We start from the raw sequence: 10,674 nt of genomic DNA, 5'->3' as shown, positions 1-10,674 counted from the left end.
TGATCTGCAATGCTACCCCAACTCTGGATCTATAGCTTCTTCTTGCACCTCCAAGGTCCTTCTTCCTTCTCCAAGCTTCAATTCACTCTCAAGGTAAGAACTAGCTCAACAATGGAGTTGGGTGGCTAGGGTTTCGAGTTTTGGACTAGAGAGGCCACAAATGAAACCCTAGGAAGGAGAATAGGATGCTTAAATAGGGTACCAAGTCCCGGAATTAGGGTTTGCAAACCCAAACCAGACTCGTCGAGTCCGTTGCCGACTCGCCGAGTTGGTCACTTAATTCGCGACACAGAACCCACTCTAACTCGTCGAGTTTCCTCCTTAGACTCGACAAGTTGACCCCTTTGACTTAGGGTTTTCTTTCCTTTCCAGGTCTTCTGGATTCTGGGTGTTACAACTTGCCACATAGAACATGAGTTTAAGCAATCCTAAGTATCAAGTTCTAACATGCTAGGTATAAACAATCTAACACAAACGAATAACCAACTAAAAGAATCCATAATCAAATTACTAGTTCATGAGTTCCAGCTTCATCCAGCTAACAGGAGCAGCTAGATTTATCTACTCATACTAACAAACAAACAATTATACTTCATAATCAAAAGCATAGTAATATACCAAATCAAAAAGTAAAGTATGTTCTTGTTCTTCCACCTTGGTGTATTACCAAGTTTCTAGCCTCTAAACTTCTGAAAATCGTCTTCTGGAAACTCTCTCCAATCCAGCCAACCCCCTAAAATTGTGAGTATCAAGGATATATATATTTTTCCGAAGTAACCCTACTCACGTCGTGAGTTCGATAGCAATCCGTATCCAACACGAATTCTTGCTTCCGAATGCTTATATTCTAGAATCACCATGCTAACGTCGTGAGTACGTTTTTTTAGCTGAAATTTTTATCTTTTAAGCTTTTAACCTCCAAAGTTTCAATCTTTGTCGCTTTCAGTCCTTATTCTTTAAGATGTCTTCTTTTGGCTGCAAAATGTAATTTAATCTTATAAGTAACATTTATCTATGCAAATAACCAAAATATTAATAAAAATATAATTAAATATTGCCTAAAAATATGTAAAAAATATGGCAATATCATTAATGTAAAAACTCGAAACCGAAAAAACCCAGAACATGAACCACAAAAGGTACGAGACCAGAGCGAAAAAGACCAAGTCCAAAAAAAAAAGTAGACCGAAAGGATCGGTCCCAAAACAACTGGACCGTTCTGTGACCGAACCTAAAAAGACCGGACCATTTCTAGACCGACCCAATACTGGTCCTGGACCGCCAATGTGCATCTTTGTTTAAAAGTCAATGCTCCGTCATGAGTTAACATCTTTGATACATGTTCATTGATGGAATTCCATCATGTGGTTAACTTCTTTGATGCATGTTCATTGTTGGAATTCCATCATGTGTGGTTAACTTCTTTGATGCATATGTTCATTGTTGGACGTTTCATAATGTGTTAAACTTCTTTGATGCATGTTCTCCATGATGTGGTTAACTCTTTGATGCATGTTCATTGTTGGAATTCCATCATGTGGTTAACTTCTTTGATGCATGTTCATTGTTGAAATTCGTATTAATGAATGTGCGGGTTCAGTGCTTTATCTTCACGCTTTCACTTACGTTTTATAGTTTTTATATATACATGCAGACTAATAAGAATTTGAATGTTTTTGATAAATATTTATATATATACTTTATTTACATAAAAAAATTATTCGATAAAACCCAATTTATTTGAAAATTCAAAAGAATCGAGCTCGTTAATACGAATTTTATGCAATAAAATTAAGAATAAATTGATTAAATTTGACCATTTTATAAATAAAAGTTAATATCGACTATTAATTAGTCTGGTTGATAAAGTATCACCTTATAATATAACTTGTTTCTTGATTGTTATTGTTGCACATATATTTTGACATATTTGTTTTCCTTTAAAATATTGAATATATTTCCTTTCAAACTCGGAATATGTTTTAATATTTTCTTTTTGTTTTCTAAGGAAAATGCTATTCAAATGGGAAGTGATTACATTATAGAGGTGTACAGTAAATTGGTTAAATTTCTCTTTCACAGCATAGTTTGACAACAGGATTTTTTAGTATTTTCCGGTAATAAAGTTGGAAGGTTCATTTTTAGAGCAACTAAAACTCACTAGGTCTGAGTTAATGTGGGGTTGGCGTGCTAAGAATATTATATACATCGTAAATATGTGGTTTCGTACTAGACTGAAATACTTAATAAGTTTGAAAGAGTAGATGTTAAGAAGTTGGAAAGAAAAAAAAAATGAAAACTAGGAGTAATAATTTGGGAGTCCAATAGGTAAAATTTACAATAAGTTTACAGGAGTAATGTGGTAGTGGGTGTGAATGTGTAGTATGACACATATTAATAAAAAAGTGAAAATAAATCTCCACTTATAGAAGCTAGTTAGTGTTGTAAACGTTACAAAACAATTCAACTCAAAATTTCTTTTTGATTAGGTGAATAAAATAAACACGTAATTCACATTATCGATTTGAATGTTTGGACCTTAACTTGGGTCATAGTTTCCGCTTAATATCGTTTCAATCCATTTATTTAAATATGTTGAAATCCCTTTCCAAAAACATATTTATTTACATGTGGGGTTCGTGTCAAATTTGATGTTGTGTCAAAAATTATATCCCTAAAATAGACAAGTAAAAGTAAAACTAATAAAAAAAAAACTTACCTCTGAACATTTGACAACAAGTTTCTTCAACTGCTAATATATTGACATAAGGTTAATTGACACGATAATAATACTAATTATTATGAATAATATACAAAATAAATGGCAAATGGTTGAAGCCATGTGGGGTAAAAAGTAAATCCAACAGAAAAGGATAACACAGGGATCAAAATACCAACAAAATTTGTTTTTGGATCTTATCCAAAACAACCATTTATGGACCAAATTTGTAATTTAATGTATCTTCTTTAACTCGTTTATATATATCATTCCAAGGAGACATTTCCCTCAGATTTAAGTCTTTCCGAAGACACATCTTTCTCTTTCCATCTTCTTACACCTAAATTGAACTTTTATCCCACCACCATTTCCTTTCCCTTCTAATACAGCCAGTTAAGGAATCTTAAAACTTTATACCCCAATATTACAGCACAATACCTTATATCACCTGTGGATTTCACTATACCAGTCACATCAGCAAAACAGGTTCAGTGAACATTGCTGTGGACTGGGGTCTATATCGCATTAGCATCTCTGTGCTGCGTCATTGCAATGGTGGTTGATTATTACATGGTTTTTGGAACCAAAAACTATGGTTTCTGTGTAAATATTTCTTTCTAATGTTGCTTCTCTCCCTATGATAGGTGTTGCAATAAAGTACCATGGATCTAACTACTCTGATGTCAGGTTATGTATACCACGCTGCAAGCTTGGAAGCCTGACCTTTATGTGCACCATGGCGGCTAATCTATTGCCTTCTCCATCAACCATGGACAATAAAGAACTTGTCTCGAACATGATAGATTTAATTATGATAAGTTCTTTGTTGTCCATGTGGTTGATAGATCAGGCAAAAAATTAGACACCATGGCGTATATAAAGTTTATACTTCCAAGTTTTGTAGCTTGGTCTACATCACCTGGCATTGGATTATTTAGATCCACTGGTGGCTTCATTGCAACAGCTATTACAGGAAGCAAAGCAGCATATATTCATATTGAAGTATTGACATGGAAACTATAATTTTTTATCCTGAAATCATGTACTAAATCTGCCATCATTGCAATGATGCAAAATAGAGATGCTAAGGCTATATATGTATCTCAATTCATGGCATATGGGTTCACTGAACCTGTTTTGCAGATCTGAGCCGTATACTAATAAGGTTGAACGCCATCTGGTAACTGTTGAAGCTCTTGAATCTAGTGGTGGCAATCAAGAGACAAGAAAGTCGAACAAGTTATTAAGTAAAGTAAGTCATTATGCTCATATTATATCAAGGCTTTTTTTTACTGTTATAGAAAACGCGGTTTAAAACAGGAATAGCGGAATCATCTTCTAGATACTAGGTGTCTGTATAAGGGACCGATCTAATCGATGAGTGACAGATTGACCATCGGGCCAACTCGCACATGGAGTGCTGGAGCATGGGCCAAATTTAAAGTGGGCCATATTTAAAGTGGGTTAAATAAGTTATGGGCCAAATTTAAAGATGGTTAAATAAGATCTTATTTAAATATTGTGCATAAATAAACCATATCATTTTGGTTGAAATTTTATTTATTTAATAATATGATATATATAACAGTTAATAGTCGTTCTTTCAATTTGTTAATTTTTATATGTAATAGATTATAGATGGACTAGTTTAGTTTGTGTAGAATATAACAATATTAAAGATAGTAACCATTTTTGAAGAAGCTTTCGGTGCTCTCGGTTTTGGTGGAAAGAGACAACCACCCTACGGTTTTCATGGGGTTTTCTAGCACAACATGGAGTCTTGAAGCTTTTTGCATGCAATGGTTGTTTTGAAAAGTGGGAGCTTGAAGACATCATTTGAAGATTTAATGATTTGTCCCTTAAGAATTAGTTGACAATTCTTGTTTTAGTTCATAAGAGTTGTCACTAGTTAAATGACTTGGTTTATCCACTTTTATATATCCTACATGTTTTATGTTGATATTATATGTGTGGTTGAAAACTTGAAATAAGTTTTTACATGCTAAATAATATCTTGAACATAGGCCCGACCCTAACTGTGGGCAACCCAAACGATCGTCTAGGCCCATGCCTCTAAGGGACCAAAAGTTTATGGGCTATATAGTATGTACGAATATAAAATTTAGTTTGTGTACATTTTACTTGGAGACCCACGTTAACCCAATTTTAAATCAGTCCAAAAAATATGGAGTGGAGAGTGGAACGGTAAGTGCATGTACATGCATCAGGAACAAAGAAAACAATGGGAATTAGGGCGTCATCAGGCAACGGAATCGACTCTTTGTGAATCTTTATTTTGTTGCCTCGTAAATCTCGACATCAGCACATCTGTAACATCGTTTGTCCTTCTGGCATACATAATCTTGAGATCAATATTCTTATTTTTCTTTTTTCAATTGTTTAAACGATTCTCTATTGTACTTATCGAGTTGCAGTCCATCGTAATCTACTTCTCACTGAGTATTTATTGAAACATTACAATCTTGCTAACTCCTTCTGTGTTGTCATGTTGAACAGTTGATTTTGCCCCTTTTATGTGTTTTCTTATGTGTTTAACTGATGATTTTGTCTTCTCATTTGTGTTGAACTCTAATTTCTGGATTGATTAGAAGATACTAGATAAACTTTGATCAACATCAAATCTTTTATTTAATTTCTGAATTTTATTTATGCTTTTTGGTTTCTGATTTTTTGTTTTTGTTTTTTTTTTTCTAATATTTGTTTGTCAAAGCTTATAATTTCTCGTTCTTTGTTTGTTTTAAATCTGATTTTTCATGCCAGATTCTTATGTGTTTTGTCCTCCCATTTTGTGGAACTCTGATTTCTGAAGTGATTAGAAGATAGCATATAAGGTTTAATCAACATTAGACCTTTTGTTTTGATTTTTGATTCTTATGTATGTTTTTTTCATTTTTTTTTGTTTCTTTAGGTTTGTATATGTTTATCTTTTCTTATTTTTATTTGTCGAAGCTTTTAATTTCTTATTACTATTTGTTTTGAAATCAGATTTTTTGAAGTTAGATTCTTCAAGTCGGACTGAAACAATGAAACTCAAATTTCCATGTCTCGGATTTTTCATTGAATTAGTTAATATGTTTGTATATATTTGAATCATTGTTTGTAAAACTTTTCTTAGGGTCATCAATGTCAAATTAAAGGTTAAATGGTTTGGAAATATTGTGCATAAAGAAATATATGTTAAATATAATTGATCTTAATAGTGTTATTGATGATCTTAATTAGTTGTTTTTGTTTTTGTTTTTTTGTTTTTTGTTTTTTTTTTTTCTTTTTGTAAATGATGTGGCTATATTTATGTTTTTGATGATATTATTAAATTGGTTTTGTTTTGTTTTTTTTTTTGTTTTTTGTTTTTTATGGTTTTTTTTTTTTTTTTTTTTTTTTTTTTTTTTTTTTTTTTTTTTGTAAATGATGTGGCTATATTTATATTTTTGATAATATTATTAATGATTTTATTAAATTGGTTTATTTTCTCAAATATTTATTACATTTGGGATTTTCAGGGCCTTTTCTTTCTTCTCGCCCCAGACCCAAACTATGTTTTGACCAACCCCTGCTTGAACATAATGTAAATAATGTGGCTACATTTATGTTTTTGATAATATTATTGATGATTTTTGTAAATGATGTGGCTATATTTATGTTTTTGATAATATTATTAATGATTTTAGTAAATTGGCTAATTTTCTCAAATATTTATTACATTTGGGATTTTCAAGGCCTTTTTTCTTTTCGCTTCGGACCCAAAATATGTTTGGACCAAGACCGGCTTGAACATAATGTAAATAATATAAATGGAGTTTGGTTTTTGCAACATCTAGTATTCTGTCTAGAATTTGCATATATTAAGAATGAATTCGATTGATCCAAATTTGATATGTAGTGATGTGTTTCCGTGTTTATGTATGTTATATCTGCTAGAGGTGTGGATAACGTACTATGGAATAATTATTTAGAATTTATTGTGTAACATCCGCAATTTTCAACCAAAATTTTCATTTTTAAATAAGTGTAATCATTCAAATGTCATTTATAGTAAGACAACTAATTGTTCAATTATGTTAATCCATGATAACAAAAACATAAGTAATAATAAAGATTGTAAAAATCAAATCAGCAGAAGACTCCAAAACATATCCATGGATGTGATGAAATCAAACAGTGGTCTTCCCATTGCTTCCTAGACAACTTGAAAACATTTACATTTAAAAGAGTAAACACAAAGCTTAGTGAGTTCCCTAAATACCTCATAACCATGTCAATGCTATGATCCAACCATAGTCTTATACTCACTTCTATTGCGGCAGTCCAACCACAGTCTTTCATAGATCAAACCACCTATAGTCTAACATAGGTCCAACCTTAGTCTATAGATTAAACCTACTAAGTTTGACCAAAAGTTAAATCGGTTAAAAAGGCAATGGTCAAAGTTTATGTAGGAATAATATTCCGGTAATGTACGAAAACAAACAAGCAAATAGAAAAAACTGAGGCATGTGTTTAACACAATGTCCATAAAACAAATTCGACCGCCACCGGGTGTTTATTTCCCAGGATACAAAAGTTTGAAGTGGTTCTTCTAGACCACCTGAACCTTCAATAGGCCTGGATTATATCCTCAATATAGCTAGAAAAAGATGAAGATGAAGTGGGGAAGAAGAGAGTTTTCTTGCATTCTTTTTGGTGTCCTAAAATGGTTGTATAGTAGTAGTATTTATACTACGCATTCTATAACACCTCTATTAATCACAAAATTAATGTGTGTTAATATGTAATTAAATTGTAATATTAATTACAATTTCAGTTACAATAGAAAGAAATGTTTGCAAGAAAGGTCCCTTAACTTTTTTTTTTCTTTCTCCCAAACATTAAACTCTTTTATTTACTTCTTCCAACACCCTTACTTTAAAGATTAATTTATCATTCATATTAAATCCATTTTGGACGTGTTAAAAAATGGGGAAAACCCATTTTTATAAATTGGTTAACACCAATTTTCCAACAATCCGCCACATGAATGAAAATTGATCAAACATCTTCAAGCTACCTAGATAAAATCCAACAATTGAATCATGCATAGAATAAGTAGGTGTTACCCTTTGAACCTTCCCTTAAGATACATATTTATTTTACTAGCGGACCAGTAGACTCGTTGTCCTTGAACTGTTATGTCGTTTGTGTAAATAATCAATATGTGTCTCACATGATTCTCCCTGAACTAGTTAGGTTCTCATTGATGTGTCTGTTATGCTCATGGACACCTGCCTGGTTCTGTAAGAGCTCTTAGGAATGTACCCATACAATTCCTTTTGAAGCGACCCCACTTCTCTCTCACATAGGTGATTGTATAATAATCATTAAAAGTTCATTTGTGATGATTTCCAATTTATCATCCATGACTATAAGCTTAACCTGCAACACTGTTTGTTTTAGGAATGGGTTGGGGTTAACCCCCACAGTGATTCACAAATGTTATATGCAAGTAGGTTGTCCCATTGAACCAAGATCTTAGGATCTCCAATCAACTAGGTTGGGTTTTCCTTCGCAATAACTTATTAGTCTATGGGTTTAGTCTCATTCCTCATAACGATATGATGTTTCCTTTTGGTGATGTCATTTGTTATGGTGAATATGGTGCCTTAAGCTCATGTTTAATACCATGACTTGCAAAAAATTCCTCAAATGGTTATGCATATTCACCTCCACATTCACTCTTTTTGTTGAGATGATTCTCAGCCTCACTTTTGTACAATTTTAAATTTGTACATCATTGCTTTTAAGTAAATTAACATATCAAAGTTGAATGCAATCGTTAATAAAAGTGATAAAGTACTTATATCACCGTTATATGGATTCAACTTCATATTACACACATTTGTGTGAATTAATCCAAGAGGTTTAGTTGTCCTTTCCACGAACTTGAATGATTGGTGTGCTAACTTTGACTCAACACAAGTGTTGCATTCATATCCTGACTTATATGAAAGTAAGGTATGTGTTCAAGTTTGATTAACCTTTTTAATGTGTCAATATTAACATGTCCAAATCTAGCATGTCACACATTAGAACTTTAAGCAAGTAAGTGGAAGACTTATCCAACTCATTAGTATTAGGATCATTAGCCAATATATTAAACATTCCACCATCCTCATAGACCTTGCCTATAAAGATACTTTTTTAGGTTAGTACAAACTTATTGGACTCAAAACACCAAAAAATCCATGTTTGTTCAAAAACCATCCAAACACTAAGTTCTTCTATGGAACATACAACACATCATTAAATGTTAGCTCTTTTCTATGTTATACCATTTATGGAATGTTTTAAACACCAAATTTAAGTGTTTAGAATCACAATTTCAAGAATATTTTTTTGCCTCAACTTGGACAACCTTATAATTCTTGTGTCAGTCCCTCTTTGAGCACGCATGGCATGTAACACCCATATCAATCCATCACTCATTGGAGTTAGCATCCATAGAGTTTACTTCAGAAATCTTTCCAATTTGGATAGTGATATTTCTGAAATCATTTATACCCTAAATAGAAATGTCTAGAATTCTAATTTCGAGAAAATATGTTTGCCTCTTGCTTAACTCAACATAATTAAAAATCTATATTTGAACAAATATGAAACTTGATTTTTGATGCAGAAATTCTAAAATTTGATTTCTCATGCAGAAAACTGATGCATAAATTATGATATCAGAAAATCTGATGTTTTCTTTCAACAAAAATATTTAAAATGTGATGTTTTTAAGTAAAACCAAATTGTTTTTTGATTTACAAAGCTATTTACATAAAACTGAAGTCATTTTTTACTAAACAAAGCCTTTTTGTTTTTCACAAAACAATGCAGTCTATTCAAGGCCGCTTTAGCCCTGATTAAACTAGTCAAAAGTGAAAACTAAGTTTAAAATCCAATAGTCCTGTCTCTTAGCTTTCCAGGGACTACTTTCACAAGTTCATATAATTTTTCTACAATTTGAATTTTACAAAACTATGTATCATAGTTGTTGAAATCTAACCAGTCAGTGAAAATTGTATTTTTCACCGTAGTTAGATTTGTTTATAACTTTCAGCCAAAACTAATGAAACGAATTAGACTCATACGCCAAATTTTGAGAATTAGTTTCAACCAAAAAGGAGCATCCATAATTAAGTTATGATTTTTCAAATATTAGAACAGATTAGAGCATTTCACAGCAACACGTAAATTGTGTTTTTGAGTTAAGGTAGCTTCTTAACCCATTAGGTAGTTAATAGAATCAATACCGAAGCTAGGAAATATGATACTTAAAACCAAATACATGTCTTAATGACTTAAAGACCAAAGGTGCTTCAAAATCACAAAAAAATTCAATTTTTTTTATGAAAATCATACAATATCAAAATAATGTAAGTAAAATTGTTTTCGATTTCTAGTTCGATTCGTACAAACGAATTCATTTTAAGATTGTAGGAATAATATTCCGGTAATGTACGAAAACAAACAAGAAAATAGAAAAAACTAAGGCATGTGTTTAACACATTGTTCTTAAAACAAATTCGACCGTTACCAGGTGTTTGTTTCCCAGGATACAACAGTTTGATGTGGATCTTCTAGACCACTCGAACCCTCAATAGGCCTAGATTATATCCTTAATATAGCTAGAAAAAGATGAAGATGAAGTGGGGGAGAAGAGAGTTTTCTTGCATTCTTTTTGGTGTCCTAAAATGGTTGTATAGTAGTAGTATTTATACTACACATTCTATAACTCTATTAATCACAAAATTTATGTTTGTTAATATATAATTAAATTGTAATATTAATTATAATTTCAGTTACAAAAGAAAGGAATGTTTGCAAGAAAGGTCCCTGAACTTTTTTTTCTTTCTCCCAACCATTAAACTCTTTTATTTACTTCTTCCAACACCCTTACTTTAAAGATTAATATC

General features: G+C 31.8%; 1 long non-coding RNA gene across 1 annotated transcript; it reads left to right on the top strand.

The window, feature by feature from the left end:
• The first annotated feature begins 3,026 nt into the window (after positions 1–3,026).
• On the top strand, positions 3,027–5,209 carry LOC145059185 (uncharacterized). Its single transcript, XR_013686667.1, has 2 exons — positions 3,027–3,205; positions 3,863–5,209. It is a non-coding gene; the product is annotated as an uncharacterized LOC145059185 (long non-coding RNA).
• The last annotated feature ends 5,465 nt before the right edge of the window (positions 5,210–10,674 follow it).

Source organism: Lactuca serriola, chromosome 6, assembly GCF_051521515.1.
Source record: "Lactuca serriola cultivar US96UC23 chromosome 6, Lser_US96UC23_V15, whole genome shotgun sequence".
Taxonomy (NCBI): Eukaryota; Viridiplantae; Streptophyta; class Magnoliopsida; order Asterales; family Asteraceae; genus Lactuca; species Lactuca serriola.
The sequence above is the reverse complement of the archived record's forward strand: the minus strand, read 5'-3'. Positions and strand labels throughout refer to the sequence as shown.